This window comes from Triticum aestivum, chromosome 3A (genome assembly GCF_018294505.1).
Source record: "Triticum aestivum cultivar Chinese Spring chromosome 3A, IWGSC CS RefSeq v2.1, whole genome shotgun sequence".
Classification (NCBI taxonomy): Eukaryota; Viridiplantae; Streptophyta; class Magnoliopsida; order Poales; family Poaceae; genus Triticum; species Triticum aestivum.
The window spans coordinates 84,939,392-84,956,657 of NC_057800.1; the positions used below are offsets into that span (position 1 = coordinate 84,939,392).

At 45.5% G+C, this 17,266-nt stretch overlaps 1 non-coding gene across 1 annotated transcript; it reads right to left on the reverse strand.

Moving 5' to 3' along the window:
- Positions 1-16,275: 16,275 nt before the first annotated feature.
- Positions 16,276-16,382, reverse strand: LOC123063816 (small nucleolar RNA R71). Its single transcript, XR_006430572.1, has one exon. It is a non-coding gene; the product is annotated as a small nucleolar RNA R71 (small nucleolar RNA).
- Between the last annotated feature and the right edge of the window lie 884 nt (positions 16,383-17,266).

Sequence of the window (17,266 nt, forward strand, 5' to 3'; positions counted from 1 at the left end):
GTTCAGTCCGCCAAGAACGGACTGACCGAAGCTTGTGCCAGCCTCCTAACAGGCTTTGAGGTAAGCATTCAAAATATAAAAATATTACCGCATAGATAGTAGCCCCTGATGCTCTGTTCGGCGTTCGCGAAGAAAAGCCGAATACAGTATCAAATGATAACTCAGGAGTCTAATTAGAGTATGTCTATGTGTATGTGCAGGCTTCCCTGCTGGCCACTGTCGCACAAACTGCGGAGGTCTCTGCGCTGAAGTAGGCCCTGAAGCGGACCGAGGACGAGCTCGGCCTTACCAAGGGGCAGCTCGAAGGGAGCAAAGGTAAGATATACCCCAGTTTATATAGGTAAAAATAAGATCGGTGTAAAGTAATAGGATCATCATGAATTTGTCAGGGGCCATGACCGAGGTGGAGACACTGAGGAAGGCATTGTCCGCAACCGAAGACAAAGCGGCCAAAGAACATACTGAACGGGAGAAACAAGAAGCCCGAGTGGGCGGGGTGCAGCAAGAGCTCGAGGCTCTCGCCAAAAAGCATGAGTCCTTGGAGCTTGACACCAAGACGCGGGAGTCCGAGCTCACGCAGGCGCTTGAAAGCATCCGGAGCGCCAAGGCCGAAGCCCACAAGGCCCTCCAGGAGATTGATGCGGCAAAGAAGATAGCAGCGAGTAAGGCATTCAATATGCAAAGCAAGCATGTGAAGGAGACTTTCCTTTTTCTTACCCGAGTTCGGAGCTCTCCAGGAGCGTTTCTAGATCTTCCCCGCAGTGTGCTGGATGCCGCAGAGTTTTACCGGGCTTAGGAGGGGAGCTCAGTGGAGAAGTTGTTCTTGTCTCAGTATACTGGGACCGAACACCCCGTGTCCTTGAGCGACCAGCTGAAGCAGTTGGTCGAACTTCACAAGGCGGCCGAACAGGCCATGAGGGGCCTTATAGTCCGGATGTGGCCTGGCGAGCCCCTGTCCAACAGCTACTTCGGTCTGGTGAGGCGGCTGGTGGAAGCCTGCCCATGACTTGAAGTCATCAAGCGATCCGTCTGCATCGAAGGTGCACGCAGAGCTTTTGCCCGAGCGAAGGTGCACTGGGCGAAGCTGGATGCCGTGAAGCTTGTGAAGGAGGGGCCGCCAGAGGGCAAGGAGCATCGCCGCCCCGAGAATTACTATGAGAGCGTCCTGAAGGGTTCCCGCTTAGTGGCAGATGAGTGTGCCAAGGATGTAATTTTTGAATGAACATGCCTATGTGATCCTGTAATATGAACGAGTTCTTTTGCGCCATGCGACGCTTTCTTAAATTAAAATATTACCTTCTGTGCGGCCGTTTATAAAATCTGAGAGTTGGCCAATCGTCGGCTTCTGCTCCCATGTAACTAGTACTGGGGTGTTCGGGGTAAATCTGAACACTCTTTACCCCAATTTTGGGTCCTTCGAGGGAGGTGCTCAGCGCAACGAACCAGGCAATCGGACTATAATGCTTTAACACTCTCACTTAGCCATAGAAGTCTATGGTTTTAAATTTTTGGCGAAGCCCCTGGTATTCGGAAGGCCGAATTTGGGGCGCTATACACGCCTAAGACGGACAAGGACGACTCTTCGCCTGAAGCGGAAAAAGTCTTTAAGGACTTGAGACCTCTCGAACAGCGACCAGTCTCTCGCCTTATCATGACAGTCAGTTTTTGGCTTTCTCTACTGAGGTGCTTGTCCGAAAGAACCGGGACACAATCGCAGTAGTTCTCCCACCGCTACCTTAACCGATATAGCGGAACGTAAGGTACCAAAGCATGGGAGCCGGGCAACCCAACATTTGACCCAAGACATGATTCAGAGTTGATGCATATAATGCTATAAGTTCAGGGTGCCGCACTGTCAAAAGTGTTCGGACTTCTTGAGCCGTACTACGGGGTAAATGAGAGCCCCTGGCGTACTGACCGTACCCGAACGGGCAGGTGTGGAATGTCGTAAATGGACATATAAAAGAAAGAGAAAAACTTAAATAATGTAATGACAGATTAATAATATGCATTTATTTGAATAATACGTCGAAGCGTACTGGTACAAGTATGCAATAAGCATGAAGTAGGACAATTTGAAATGCCCTATCCCAAGGCAAGCTATGCATAAATAGTAAAAAAGTGGGTATGTCAAGTAGTGCTAGAGACCACCTGGCGGTTCCCGTGTTCGTCTTAGCTTCTTGCAGCCTTGGTTGTTGCTTCCGGAATGTGTCCGGCAATCGGACTGCCGGAAAGGGCTTCCGAAGAGTTAGGCCCTGAAAGAGAAAAAGAATGTCATAGGTATACCACCCCTGGTGTGGTTAAGCCACAATGCGGGGCGTGTCCTGATTGTGCCCCTGCCTATGTCCATGGTATTTTCAACGCGTAGTTATGTACGCGCGGCACAAATTTCGTCGCTGCACTGGGACTGGGACGGGGGCCGGATTGCTAGGCGAATGCTGATCACGCCAGTCGATCCTGTTGCAGATTGTTCCGGACTCGCTTGAAGGTGTCCGGGGGCTGTAACACCGAATGAGTGGTCTGCCTGAACAGGCTGCTTTGTGCCTCTGCTACAAGGGCCGCAGTGTGCTCTTCCGTACGGAGCGAGCGTTCTGTGTTTCCATTTACTGTTATGACCCCGCGAGGTCCTGGCATCTTGAGCTTGAGGTATGCGTAATGTGGCACTGCATTGAATTTTGCAAATGTTGTCCGTCCGAGCAGTGCGTGATAGCCACTGCGAAACGGGACGATGTCGAAGATTAACTCTTCGCTTCGGAAGTTGTCCGGTGATCCAAAGACCACTTCCAGTGTGATTGAGCCTGTGCAATGGGCCTCTACACTTGGGATGACGCCTTTAAAGGTGGTTTTACTGGGTTTGATCCTTGAGGGATCGATACCCATTTTCACACTGTATCCTGATAAAGCAGGTTCAGGTTGTTGCCGTCGTCCATAAGGACTCGACTGAGGTGAAAACCGTCAATGATGGGGTCTAGGACCAATGCGGCGGATCCGCCATGACGGATGCTAGTGGGGTGGTCCCTGCGATCGAAGGTGATCGGACAAGCAGACCATGGGTTGAACTTTGGGGCGATGGGCTCCATCGCATAGATGTCCCTTAGTGCACGCTTCCGCTCCCTCTTGGGAATGTGGGTTGCATATATCATGTCAAGTGTCTTCACTTGTGTGGGAAACCCCTTCTGTCCTCCTGGGTTCGGCGGCCAGGGCTCCTCCTCGTCATCGCTATGCAGCCCCTTATCCTTGTTTTCGGCATTTAACTTGCCAGCCTGCTGGAACACCCATCATTCTCTGTTGGTGTGATTGGCTCGCTTGTTAGGGGTGCCGTGGATTTGACACGAGCGATCCAGTATGTGATCCAGACTGGACGGAGTCGGAGTATTTCTTTTGAATGGCTTTTTCCGCTAACCGGATCTAGAGCCTTTGAATCCGGCATTGACTGCCGTATCTTCGGTGTTATCGCCGTTATTGTGACACTTTGGTCTATTACGATGTTGCCTACCGTTAACGTCTTTGGTATCCGAGGTATCCAGATTCCTTGATGTGTTGTTGCTGTGAGCCAGCCAGCTGTCCTCGCCCGCGCAAAAGCGGGTCATGAGTGTTGTGAGGGCTATCATAGATTTCGGCTTCTCCTGGCCGAGGTGGCGTCCGAGCCACTCGTCGCGGATGTTATGCTTGAATGCCGCTAGGGCTTCTGCATCCGGACAGTCTACAATTTGATTTTTCTTAGTCAGGAACCGTGTCCAGAATTGTCTGGCCGATTCCCCTGGCTGCTGGGTTATGTGGCTCAAGTCATCAGCATCCGGTGGCCGCACATAAGTGCCCTGGAAGTTGTCAAGAAATGCATCTTCCAAATCCTCCCAACTGCCGACGGAATCTGCTGGCAAGCTATTCAGCCAATGCTGAGCTGGTCCTTTGAGTTTTAGTGGGAGGTACTTGATGGCATGTAGATCATCACCGCGAGCCATGTGGATGTGAAGGAGGAAATCCTCAATCCATACCGCGGGATCTGTTGTGCCATCGTATGATTCGATATTTACGGGTTTGAAACCCTCCGGGAATTCGTGATTCATAACTTCATCAGTGAAGCATAGGGGGTGTGTGGCGCCTCTGTGCCGGGCTATATCCCGACGTAGTTCGTATGATTCTTGTCTGCTGTATTCGGCCCGGCCAGATTTACTCTTGGTGTATCCGACGCGACGATCATCATCCCGTGTGGGCGCACGTGTTCGTGTCCCGTATATTGACCTTGCGATTTTTGCCTTGTTGTCCAAGATGTCTTGCAGGTCCTCTGTGTTGCCCCAGGCCTTAGTATCTTTGACTGAGTGGCAACGGGGTGCGGGCTGGACTTTGGGCTGAAATGCCTCTCTGGCTCGGACGCGTAGTGGCCGGTCAGCCGCATTGTACATTGGTGAATGAGGTTTGAATGCTTCCTCCTCGAGGTGTGGTAGCAACCTGCATTGTGGGTAACTCTTGGATGGGCGCTCGAGTTCATGCTCCTTGGCCGCAAGGACTTCGGTCCATCTGTCTAGTAGCAAGTCTTGATCAGCTTGAAGCTGTTGTTGTTTCTTCTTTAGGCTATTTGCCATGGCCATAAGTCGGCACTTGAAGCGCTCTTGCTCAACGGGGTCCTCAGGCACGATAAATTCGTCGTCGCCGAGGTTCACCTCGTCTTCGGAGAGAGGCATGTAATTGTCCTCCTCTGGTTCTCCATCTACTGCCTGCTCTGGAGGGCTAGCTTGTTCGTCCTCCAGCTCTTCGCCGTGCTGGAGGGGATTGTTGTTGTCTTCGGCGCGGTCTGGAGTGTTATTATCTCCTGTGCCGGTATCGATGCTCTTACTGTGGCGGGACTTAGAGTGGCACCGCTGACGTCGGCGCTTGGGTTGCTTCTTGGAGGGGTCATCCTCCGCTTTCTCCTCGCCATTGGCTTCTTTGGGGATGTCCACCATATATATATATATATATCATATGATGAGGTGGCGGTCCAGTGCCCCGAGGGCGGTGGATCCTGTTCGTCTCTGGCTTCGTCGTCCATACTGTCAAAGTCTTCGGAGCCAAAGTCGAGCATGTCGGTTAAGTCGTCGACAGTGGCTACTAAGTGGGTGGTGGGTGGGCAGCGAATTTCTTCGTCGTCCGCATCCCGTTCTAGCCGGACATAGTTCGGCCAAGGTTCTCCTGACAGGGAGAGAGACCTTAATGAATTTAGCACATCTCCAAAAGGTGAGTGCTGAAAGATATCCACGGAGGTGAACTCCATGATCGGCGCCCAGTCGGACTTGACGGGCACAGATATGAGCGGCTCGGAGCCCGTGGCCGAAGATGAATCCAGTGGTTCGGCAACACGGCTCTCATAAGGGGCGAAGTTAGTATCTGGCTCTATCGCCGCTGAGAGTGCGGCCTCCATGGCGGGGTCATCCCTCCGCTCTCGGATGGCGCGACTTGCTCCAAATTAAAAGCCGGAGTAGCTACAGATGCGATCTCCCGAACACTGTCCGACGGTAGAGTTACGTCCTGCTCGTCGTGACTGTGCGGCGCGTCCGGCATGGGCTCAAATCCGTCGAAGATCAAGTCTCTGTGGATATCGGCCGTGTAGTTCAAGTTTCCAAATCTGGCCTGATGGCCAGGGGCGTAGCTCTGAATCTGCTCCAGATGGACAAGCGAATTGGCCCGTGGTGCAAAGCCGCCGAATATGAAGATCTGTCCGGGGAGGAAAGCCTCACCCTGGACCGCATCGCTGGTGATGATCGAGGGAGCCATCGAGCCTTATGGTGATGACACAGTGGAACTCTCAATGAAAGCACCAATGTCGGTGTTAAAACCGGCGGATCTCGGGTAGGGGGTCCCGAACTGTGCGTCTAAGGCGGATGGTAACAGGAGGCAGGGGACATGATGTTTACCCAGGTTCGGGCCCTCTTGATAGAGGTAATACCCTACGTCCTGCTTGATTGTTCTTGATGATATGAGTATTACAAGAGTTGATCTACCACGAGATCAGAGAGGCTAAACCCTAGAAGCTAGCCTATGATATGATTGTATGTTGTCCTACGGACTAAAACCCTCCGATTTATATAGACACCGGAGGGGGCTAGGGTTACACAAGGTCGGTTACAAAGGAGGAGACATACATATCTGTATTGCCTAGCTTGCCTTCCACACCAAGTAGAGTCCTACTCGGACACGAGACGAAGTCTTCAATCTTGTATCTTCATAGTCCAACAGTCTGGCCAAAGGATATAGTCCGGTTGTCCGGAGACCCCCTAATCCGGGACTCCCTCAATATCCCTGGAGCCGTTCAACCTGGCGACCAAGTGCGCAAGGGCTGAAGAAGGGCGCCTTTCCCTTCTCGAGCTCCCGGCTGCCGACCCAGAGGAGAAGAAAGCCAAGGCCAAGGATGTGAAGCGCAAGGGAGTCGTCGTGCTCGCGGCAGATCCGGACACGAAGCGCGGTAGCGACCAGCCTGAGTCATCCAAGGGCAGCCGACCATTCTGCACCTTCCACAACGTACATAGCCACAACACCAACGATTGCCAAGAGCTCAGAGCCATGCATGACTGACGCTTCGGTTGACGCCCCAAGCGCAACGACCGAGGCTACGGCCGAGGAGGAGGAGGACGCGGTGGAGGACGCTGGGACGACCGGGGCCCACGCCAGGAGTGGTGCGACCGGCCTCGTGAGGACCGCTGGCAGGATCAGCCTCGCGAAGGTGCCTGGAGGGATCAGCCTCGCGAGGACCGTCCTCAAGGCAATGTTGGGCTTCCTCCACTGCTGCCACCAAGAAGGAATGATGACCATCACCAAGACGAGGGGGCTGGGGGCTTCTAGGAGCCGCGTGCTATCGCCTGCATCTTGGGCGGAGCTCAAGCCCCAGCCTCACAGTGTATCTTCAAGCAGTTTGCTCGCGAGGTGAACATGGTCCTCCCCAAGCTCGAGGCCACACGCCCGCTCAGGTGGTCCAAGTGCGTTATTACCTTCAGCTCAGCAGATCAGCTCAAGTGCGCGGCCACTGCTGGCGCTCTCCCAATGCTTTGTTCACCGATACGTCCATTTTGCATCATGCTTTTATATCAATATTTATTGCATTATCGACTATTATTACACATTATGTCACAATACTTATGCCTATTCTCTCTTATTTTACAAGGTTTACATAAAGAGGGAGAATGCCGGCAGCTGGTCTTCTGGGCTGGAAAAGGAGCGAATATTAGTGACCTATTCCGCACTGCTCCAGAAGTCCTGAAATTTCATGGAAGTTATTTTCAGAATATATAATAAATAATGAGCGCAAGAAGTTCCAGAGGGGGCCACACCCTGCCCACGAGGGTGGGGGCGCGCCCCCTACCTTGTGGGCCCCCTGGTGGCCCTCCGATGCCCATCTTCTGCTATATGGAGTCTTTCGATGAGGAAAAAATCATAAGCCATCTTTCCAGACAAGACTCCGCTGCCACGAGGAGTAACCTTGGCGGAACCAATCTAGGGCTCCGGCGGAACTGTTTTGCCGGGGAAACTTCCCTCCGGGAGGGGGAAATCATCGCCATCATCATCACCAATGATCCTCTCATCGGGAGGGGGTCAATCTCCATCAACATCTTCATTGGCACCATCTCCTCTCAAACCCTAGTTCATATCTTGTATCCAATTCTTGACTCCAAGTCAGGGATTGGTACGTGTGGGTTGCTAGTAGTGTTAATTACTCCTTGTAGTTGATGCTAGTTGGTTTATTTGGTGGAACATCATATGTTCAGATCCTATATGCACATTAATACCCCTCTGATTATGAACATGAATATGCTTTGTGAGTAGTTACGTTTGTTCCTGGGGACATGGGAGAAGTCTTGCTATTAGTAGTCATGTGAATTTGGTATTCGTTCGATATTTTGATGAGATGTATGTTGTCTCTCCTCTAGTGGTGCTATGTGAACGTCGACTACATGACACTTCACCATTATTTGGGCCTAGAGGAAGGCATTGGGAAGTAATAAGTAGATGATGGGTTGCTAGAGTGACAGAAGCTTAAACCCTAGTTTATGCATTGCTTCGTAAGGGGCTGATTTGGATCCATATGTTTCATGCTATGGTTAGGTTTGCCTTAATACTTTTGTTGTAGTTGCGGATGCTTGCAATAGAGGTTAATCATAAGTGGGATACTTGTCCAAGTAAGGGCAGTACCCAAGCATCGGCCCACCCACATACCAAATTATCAAAGTACTGAACGCGGATCATATGAACGTGATGAAACCTAGATTGACGATATTCCCATGTGTCCTAGGGAGCGCTTTTCTCTATATAAGAGTTTGTCCAGGCTTGTCCTTTGCTACAAAAAGGATTAGGCCACCTTGCTGCACTTTATTTACTTTTGTTACTTGTTGCTCGTTACCAATTATCTTATCACAAAACTATCTGTTACCTATAATTTCAGTGCTTGTAGAGAATACCTTACTGAAAACCGCTTATCATTTCCTTTTGCTCCTCGTTGGGTTCAACACTCTTACTTGTCGAAAGGACTACGATAGATCCCCTATACTTGTGGGTCATCAAGACTCTTTTCTGGCGCCATTGCCAGTGAGTGAAGCACCTTTGGTAGGTGGAATTTGGTAAGGAAAAACTTATATAGTGTGCTGAAATTTACCGTCACTTGTTACTATGGAAAGTAATCCTCTGAGGGGCTTGTTCAGGGTATCTTCACCTCAACCAGTAGAGCAAAGAGTTGCTCCTCAACCTACTGAAGCTACTAAAAATGAAAACAAAAATGAAAATGTCTACCTTGAAATTCCTTCGGGTATGATAGAAAAACTGCTAGCTAATCCTTTTGCAGGAGACGGAACAATGCATCCTGATGAGCACCTAATATATGTGGATGAAGTTTGTGGATTACTTAAGCTTGCAGGTGTGCCCGATGATGTTATTAAGAAGAAGGTATTCCCTTTATCTTTGTAGGGAGATGCATTGACATGGTATAGGCTATGTGATGATATGGGATCATGGAACTACAAACGATTGAAATTGGAATTTCATCAGAAGTTTTATCCTATGCATCTTGTTCATCGTGATCGCAATTATATATATAATTTTTGGCCTCGCGAAGGAGAAAACATCTCTCAAGCTTGGGGGAGTCTCAAATCAATGTTATATTCATGCCCCAATCATGAGCTCTCAAGAGAAATAATTATTCAAAATTTATATGCTCACCTTTCTAATAGCTGTCGCAGCATGCTCAATACTTCTTGTGCGGGCTCTTTTATGATGAAGACTATTGAATTCAAATGGGATTTATTGGAAATAATTAAAAGCAACTCTGAAGATTGGGATCTTGACGAAGGTAAGGAGTTAGATATGACACCTAAGTTTGATTGTGTTAAATATTTTATGGATACCGATGTTTTCCGTAAATTTAGCACTAAATATGGACTTGACTCTGAAATAGTAGCTTCTTTCTGTGAATCTTTTGCTACTCATGTTGATCTCCCTAGGGAGAAGTGGTTTAAATATCATTCTCTCATTGAAGTAAAAGTAGCTGCACCTATTAAAGTTGAAGAAAAGACTGACACTTATAATGATCCTATTGTTCCTATTGCTTATGTTGAGAAACCACCTTTTCCTGTTAGGATAAAAGATCATGCTAAAGCTTCAACTATGGTTCGTAAAAGCAATATTAGAACCTATACACCTCCTGAGCAAATTAAAGTTGAACCTAATATTGCTATTGTTAAAGATCTCTTGTCTGATAATATTGATGGGCATGTTATTCATTTCCGTGATGAGACTGCTAGAATTGCTAAACCTTGTGCTAAAGATAAATCTAGATCTTTGGTAGGCATGCATGTTATTTCTGTTAAAATAGGAGATCATTGTTATCATGGCTTATGTGATATGGTTGCCAGTGCTAGTTCTATACCTCATGACTTATACAAAGAAATTATGCATGATATTGCACCTGCTGAGATAGAAGATATTGATGTCACAATTAAACTTGCCAATAGAGATACTATTTCACCAATTGGAATTGTTAGAGATGTTGAAGTCTTGTGTGGGAAAACTAAATATCCTGCTGATTTTCTTGTTCTTGGTTTCCCACAAGATAGCTTTTGTCCCATTATATTTGGTAGACCCTTCTTGAACACAGTTAATGCTAAGATAGATTGCGAAAAGGATGTTGTTACTATTGGTTTAGGTGATATGTCTCATGAATTTAATTTCTCTAAATTTTGTAGACAACACCGTGAAGAGGAATTTCCTAGTAAAGATGAAATTATTGGTCTTGCTTCTATTGCCGTACCTCCTAGTGATCCTTTAGAACAATATCTGTTAGACCATGAAAATGATATGTTTATGAATGAAAGAAGGGAAATAGATGAAGTATTCTTTAAACAGGAACCCATCCTGAAACACAATTTGCATGTCGAAATCCTACGGGATCCTCCTCCACCCAAGGGTGATCCCGTGTTTGAGCTCAAACCGTTACCTGATACTCTTAAATATGCTTATCTTGATGAGAAAAAGATATATCCTGTTATTATTAGTGCTAACCTTTCAGAGCATGAAGAAGAGAGATTGTTGAAAACTCTGAAGAAGCACCATGCTGCTATTGGATATACTCTCGATGATCTTAAGGGCATTAGTCCCACACTATGTCAACACAAAATAAATTTCGAGAAAGATGCCAAACCAGTTCATGATCACCAACGACGGCTGAATCCTAAGATGAAAGAAGTGGTAAGAAAGGAAATACTAAAGCTCCTTGAGGAAGGTATAATTTATCCCATTGCTGATAGTAAGTGGGTAAGTCATGTCCATTGGGTCCCTAAAAAGGGAGGTATTACTATCGTTCCTAATGATAAAGATGAATTGATTCCGCAAAGAATTATTCCAGGTTATAGGATGGTAATTGATTTCTGCAAATTAAATAAGGCTACTAAAAAAGATCATTACCCCTTACCTTTTATTGATCAAATGCTATAAAGATTATCCAAACATACAATTTTTTGCTTTCTAGATGGTTATTCTGGTTTCTCTCAAATACCTGTGTCAGCTGATGATCAATCTAAGACCACTTTTACTTGCCTGTTCGGTAATTTTGCTTATAGACGTATGCCTTTTGGTTTATGTAATGCACCTACTACCTTCCAAAGATGCATGATGGCTATATTCTCTGACTTCTGTGAAAAGATTTGTGAGGTTTACATGGACGATTTCTCCGTCTATGGATCCTCTTTTGATGATTGCTTAAGCAACCTTGATCGAGTTTTGCAGAGATGTGAAGAAACTAACCTTGTCTCGAATTGGGAGAAGTGCCACTTTATGGTTAATGAAGGTATTGTCTTGGGGCATAAAGTTTCTGAAAGAGGTATTGAAGTTCATAAAGCTAAGGTTGATGCCACTGAAAAGATGCCATGTCCCAAGGACATCGAAGGTATAAGAAGTTTCCTTGGTCATGCCGGTTTTTATAGGAGGTTCATTGAGGACTTCTCCAAAATATCTCAGCCTCTAACTAATTTATTAGAAAAAGATATACCATTTGCTTTTGATGATGATTGCGTACAAGCATTTGAAATACTTCAGAAAGCATTGATCTCTGCACCTATTGTTCAGCCACCTGATTGGAATTTACCCTTTGAAATTATGTGTGATGCCCGTGATTATGCTGTAGGTGATGTTCTAGGACAAAGAGTTGATAAGAAATTAAATGTTATTCAATATGCTAGTAAAACTCTAGACAATGCCCAGAGAAATTATGCTACAACTGAAAAAGAATTCTTAGCAGTTGTATTTGCTTGTGATAAGTTCAGACCTTATATTGTTGATTCTAAAGTAACTATTCACACAGATCATGCTGCTATTAAATATCTTATGGAAAAGAAAGATGCTAAACCTAGACTTATTAGATGGGTTCTCTTGCTACAAGAATTTGATTTGCATATTATTGATAGAAAGGGAGCCGAGAACCCCGTTGCAGACAACTTGTCTAGGCTAGAGAATGTTCTTGATGACCCACTACCTATTGAGGATAGCTTTCCTAATGAACAATTAAATGTCATAAATGCTTCTCATACTGCTCCATGGTATGCTGATTATGCTAATTACATTGTTGCTAAATTTATACCACCTAGTTTCACATACTAGCAAAAGAAAAAGTTCTTCTATGATTTGAGACATTACTTTTGGGATGACCCACATATTTATAAAAAAGGAGTAGATGGTGTTATTAGACATTGTGTACCTGAGCATGAACAGGAACAGATCATACGCAAGTGTCACTCTGAAGCTTATGGAGGACACCACGCTGGAGATAGAACTGCACATAAGGTATTGCAATCCAGTTTTTATTGGCCTACTCTCTTCAAGGATGCCCGTAAGTTTGTTGTATCTTGTGATGAATGTCAAAGAATTGGTAATATTAGTAGACGTCAAGAAATGCCTATGAATTATTCACTTGTTATTGAACCATTTGATGTTTGGGGCTTTGAATATATGGGACATTTTCCTTCCTCTAATGGGTATACACATATTTTAGTTGTTGTTGATTATGTTACTAAGTGGGTAGAAGCTATTCCAACTAGTAGTGCTGATCATAACACCTCTATTAAGATGCTTAAAGAAGTTATGTTTCCAAGGTTTGGAGTCCCTCGGTACTTAATGAGTGATGGTGGTTCACATTTTATTCATGGTGCTTTTCGTAAAATGCTTGCTAAATATGATGTTAATAATAGAATCGCATCTCCTTATCACCACAGTCTAGTGGTCAGGTAGAATTGAGTAATATAGAACTTAAATTAATTTTACAAAAGACTATTAATAGATCTAGAAAGAATTGGTCCAAGAAACATCATGATGCTTTATGGGCCTATAGAACTGCATATAAAAATCCTATGGGTATGTCTCCGTATAAAATAGTTTATGAAAAAGCATGTAACTTACCTCTCGAACTAGAACATAAGGCTTATTGGGCTATTAAAGAGCTCAATTATGATTTCAATCTTGCTGGTGAGAAGAGGTTATTTGACATTAGCTCACTCGATGAATGGAGAACCCAAGCCTATGAGAATGCCAAATTATTTATAGAAAAAGTTAAAAAATGGCATGACAAAAGAATACAAAAGCGTGAGTTTAATGTAGGTGATTATGTATTGCTATACAACTCTCGTTTAAGATTTTTTGTAGGAAAACTTCTCTCTAAATGGGAAGGTCCTTACGTTATCGAGGAGGTCTATTGTTCTGGTGCCATAAAAATCAACAATTTCAAAGACACAAATCCGAAGGTGGTGAATGGTCAAAGAATTAACCATTATATCTGAGGTAATCCTATAAATGTTGAAACCAATGTTATTGAAACCGTAACCCCGGAGGAATACATAAGCGACACTTTCCAGAACGTTTCAGACTCCGAAAAGGAATAGGTATGTGGTACGGTAAGTAAACCGACTCCAAAACAGTTCTAATGGCAATTTTCATCCATTTTGGAATATTTAGAAAAATAGAAAAATAAGAAGCAGTCCGTGAAGGATAGGAGGGCTCCATGAGGGTGGAGGGCGCGCCCTACCCCCCTGGGCGCGCCCCCTACCTCGTGGGCACCTCGTGGGCACCTCGTGTGCTCGCCGGACTCCGTTTTCTTACATGACACGTATTTTGGTCGGTAAAAAATCATTATATAACCTCTCGAAGGTTTTGACCACCGTATCACGCAAAAATCTCCTGTCTTTGTTTCGAGCTGTTTTTCTGACAGATCCAGGTCGTCATGTCGTCTTCAAGTGCCCCCAAGGACTAGTTCTTCGAGAAGGTCATCAACCCCTACCTCGCGGAAGTGCTGCAACACCCTCAAACCATTGAGATGCGTGAGGGGTTATTGCACATCCACGATGTTGAGGGACAAAGGAAGACCGGAAGCACGGAGTCAAGGCTCGAAGCATTGGAGTAAGAAGTTTCCAAGTGTCAGGAGATGGTGGAGCGTGGACTCGATTCCAATCACATTATGATCACGGAGTTCACCAATAACCACAAGCTGGACTTTAAGGACATTGGGGAGGCCATCTTCAAGCTTCATGAGAAACTCGAGCACCTCCAAGCCCAGATCTATGACCTGCAAAATAAAAACTGTGAGTATGAATATAGATTCAAGAGGATGAGTTTGGCTGCAGATTTGAGGTTTCAGGAGACTCGATCATCCTTCTATGATGGTGAGCCTATGCCTTGGAAGAAGGATGACAAGCCTGATAGCACATTCGTTCATATAGTATTTCAAGCCTTTTTGCATAAAAAATCAAACTTATGACCAAAGTTTTTACTTATAAAGTATTCATTCTTATAGAAATATCCCTATTATGATATTTTTACAACATTTATTCATATCTTGCAGGACTGGTGCGTTTAGGCACCCAAACTTCATCAAAAGTATTTACTACCTTCAAGCTGGGGATCATCTTGTGCGAAAAGATAGAACTAGAAGGGGCGAGCTGAAAAGAACCAGGGACTTACGCACCTAGTCAGACAGAGAAGAGCAGATGTCTGTTTGTGAGTGTGAGAAGGGGGTGGTCTGGCGCGACCGGCGAGACGCATGTCTGATCCCACGCGCGAGGCCGCGAGAAAGCAGAGGGGTAGAGGGGGTCGAAGGAAAGAAAACCACCAGGGTTGACTGCCTTTTTCTCCCCTTCTCCTTGCTGCCCTCCAGGAGACTGGCCCACCACTAGATCGAACCAGGGAAGAAAAGGGGAATCGAGGGAAGGGAGAAGAAGAGGAGATCGGAGGCCGCTCCACCTTGTTGCCGCCCCTTACCGCCGACTTGTTGCCGCCCCTGATTGCCGACCTGCTGCTCTCCCCTCTAACGACAATGCCGACCTGCTGCTCTCCAACCCTGACGCTCGCTGCTGTTCGTCTCCAACTTCGATGATCGCTGCCGCTACATCACCTCGACACCAACAGCGGGACGCCGGACTCCTGGTGGTGCTCTGCTCCGGGTGGTCGGCTGACCTCCCGCGAAGGCCGCCACGACTCCTTCCCAAGGCCGGGTTCTCTGCTGCTGATCTTCACCGAGTCTTCTTTACCTCGCTGCAGCTCTACCCCGAGGATCCTCTGCTGCTACTCTTCTTCGACTGAACTTCTATAGCTTCGAATCGAATATCAGCAAGACCCATAGGCTCTGAACCTCTTTTTTCTCTTGTTCCGGTTCTCTGAATATATGCACTGTTGGATCTGAAAATTACTCTGTTACATGTGTACCCTTGCTGAAATCTCATGTATTCCTGCTGAATTATTGTGATACTTGTTGGATATCAAGTTAGTAGTTATTCTCCTGTGAGGTGTTGTCACTTTAATTGGTTGCATAAGTTGTGTGTGATGTCTGAACCATCTTCGATGTGCTAGTTTACTTGTCTGTATGATTGCAAGAAAACCACTAAAAAAGAGAGACAGTCCTTTTTCTGAATCCTTTACCTTTACTGCATATTATTTTGTTTTACCTAGCTCTAGTAGCTACTTGTTGTTACTACAGTTTGATTCATCTGTTCCGTGGTTCTAAATGTTTCAAATGTGTGCTTTGAAGTTCTAGATCCTTGTGGAGAACACGACATCTGTAGTTTGGGCGCAGAAACCCTGCTATATTACACTTGATCATTTTGGCGCCGTTACCAGGGATCTAAATTTCTTTAGCACATTAGTAGAAGCATATCAGAATTTATTTTAGGTCGATTATGTAGTATTTTTGGCAACTAACCATTTCCTAACATTGGCTGCAGTTTTGAGAGAAACTAGCATGTGTCAATTTCAGGAACTTTATAGGAAATTGTCTTATGCTTCAACCTGAATATTCACTAGAGCCATTTGATCCAGAAATTGAAAGGACTTTATTGAGAAGAAGAAGGGAGAATCAAACACAGTTTCAAGTTGCCAAAACTTTGCAAGATCAAGAAGAAAAAAGATGCCTGATCTAGTACCTTTGCTCAGGGACTTGTGGATCCCAAGAGATCATGGGATACCAGGAGAAATGGTGCAACCAATTATTCAGGCGAACAATTTTGAATTGAAGCCTGCTCTGATTAACATGGTACAATAGTCCAGATTTGGTGGAACAGCTTTAGAAGACCCACATGAGCATATAAGGACTTTCTTGGAGTATTATAGCACCCTCAAGCAAAATGGAGTTTCACTGAGTGCTATCAGATTATCACTATTCCCATTTCCTTGAGAGATGCAGCAAGAGTATGGCTTCACTCATTGCCTGAACATCTGAAAGATACTTGGGAGACTTTATTGCAGAAATTTCTTGAGAGATACTTTCCACCCACAAAAGCTGCCGAATACAGGAACAAGTTAACAAGGTTTACTCAATATGATGGAGAAAGTTTGTATGACGCATGGCAAAGGTTCAACTCTTCAATCAGAATGTGTCCTCATCATGGTTTAGAAAGATGGCTGGTGTTACAAACCTTTTACAAAGGACTATCCACTCAGACCAGGGCTTTTGTCGATTCTGCTGTTGGAGAGGAATCATGAACAAAACCCTTGATGAAGCACTTGCATTGATTGAAAGTATGGCGTCTCATCATTTCCAATGGTCAAGTGAAAGAGCAATGGCACCACCACATCCTGGTGTGTATAATGTGTCTGCAAATGATAGCATGGTGGCTCAGATTGACATCTTGAACAAGAAGATGGATAGTATCATGTCAAATTGCATCGGTACATCTGTAGCTTTAGTAAGTGTGCCTCAAATGTGTGATGTATGTGGCCAAGCAGGTCATCCTTCAACAGAATGTACCTTTTATTCAGCAATTGGATCATCAGTTTCAGAAGTAAGTTATGCCCAAGGTCAAGGTCCATTCTCAAATAGCTATAATCCTTCTTGGAGGAACCACCCAAACTTGTCGTACAAGAACAATCAGTCCTATGCAAGTGGATCGACAGTACAAGGAAATCGACCACCAAATCATCCAAGTCAATTTCAAGTGCCGAGGCAGAATGAACAACAAAATGTTCAGTCAAATGGAATGGAGGAAATCATGAAGATGCAGTTGGAATTAATGAACAAGATGACAAATGAAGTTAATGGCTTAAAAGATTCTGTTAAGATGCTTGTGAGCAAAATGGATAGTATGGTGGGAGAAAATGAAGCAAGGCTGCCTGCTCAACCAATTCCAAACCCGAAAGCTCACTATGGGGCAATATGTTCAGTTGATGCAGTGACTACAAGGAGTGGAGTTATGACAAGACCATTACTTCCTATTCCAAAGGCATATGTGCCTCCTGCTATGAGGCCAAGTTCATCCGGAACTCCACCTTCAACATC